This window comes from Pholcus phalangioides, unplaced genomic scaffold (genome assembly GCF_987345545.1).
Source record: "Pholcus phalangioides strain wild (caught in Gottingen) unplaced genomic scaffold, Ppha-v1.0 ptg000015l_1, whole genome shotgun sequence".
In the NCBI taxonomy this organism is placed as follows: Eukaryota; Metazoa; Arthropoda; class Arachnida; order Araneae; family Pholcidae; genus Pholcus; species Pholcus phalangioides.
Genome location: NW_028301608.1, coordinates 1,327,760 through 1,328,743, shown reverse-complemented (window position 1 = coordinate 1,328,743; position 984 = coordinate 1,327,760).

Below are 984 nucleotides of genomic sequence, written 5' to 3'. Positions count from 1 at the left end.
GATGTTGTTTTTGTGCAACAGAAGTCTTTTTTTTGTTTCTGTTTTCCTCAGTGTATACAAACACAAAATTGAAAACCACAACAGTCAAATTGCCCATCAAGGTGACTGGGAAAAAAGTAGGAAGAGAAATACAATTTCTCTTATCAGTTGCCGGACTTTAGTTTCCCCGTGTGAGGAGGACCTTAGAGCCCTTTTGGACTACCATTGCTCGACACAATCGACGAGTTGCGACGTTTTCTGGCACTAATAAATTTTTATCATCGTTTCATGAAAAACGCTGCCTCTACGCAAGCATGTCATGTTTACATGATCTAGTTAAAGGCAAGCGAAAACGGGATAAAACAAAAATAGACTGGTCCGGGGAAGCAAAATCTGCATTCGCATCATGCAAGGAAATGATTTCCAATGCTGTTCTATTGGCTCATCCTATTCCAAATGCGCAACTTCTTCTAGTTGTCGACGCATCTGATTTCGCGTTTGGCGGAGTTTTGAGTCAAGCAATTAATGATCAAACTCAGCCATTAGGTTTCTTCTGGTGTAAGCTAACTTCAGCTGAACGCAGGTACAGTGCTTACGATCGAGAATTGTTCGCGATATATTCAGCAATTAAATATTGCCGCTGTGGTGGTCGAGTGGTCATAATGATGGACTCGCATCGCGGGGACCCGGGTTCGAGCCCCACCGTCACCACAGTGGTGGTCGGCTGAAGTTGGTTTTCTGCGGTTCCCAACTTCGAGGCGCAAATGCGAGCCGATCTCCCCGTTAAAAAGTCTCGCCACAGAGAGCAACAGTCCTACAAACAGTACAAATATTCAGTCACTACACATCACTCACTTCACTTCTGAGATATAGATGGCAGCACTGAAAAATCATACACAACACTAGATACGCACTCAGACTGTTAGGTACACGCACTTACACTTCCGGCACAACTCACTAGGTAGTAAATTGCCTATGGCAATAGACCTGAGTTGTGCTCGGTTT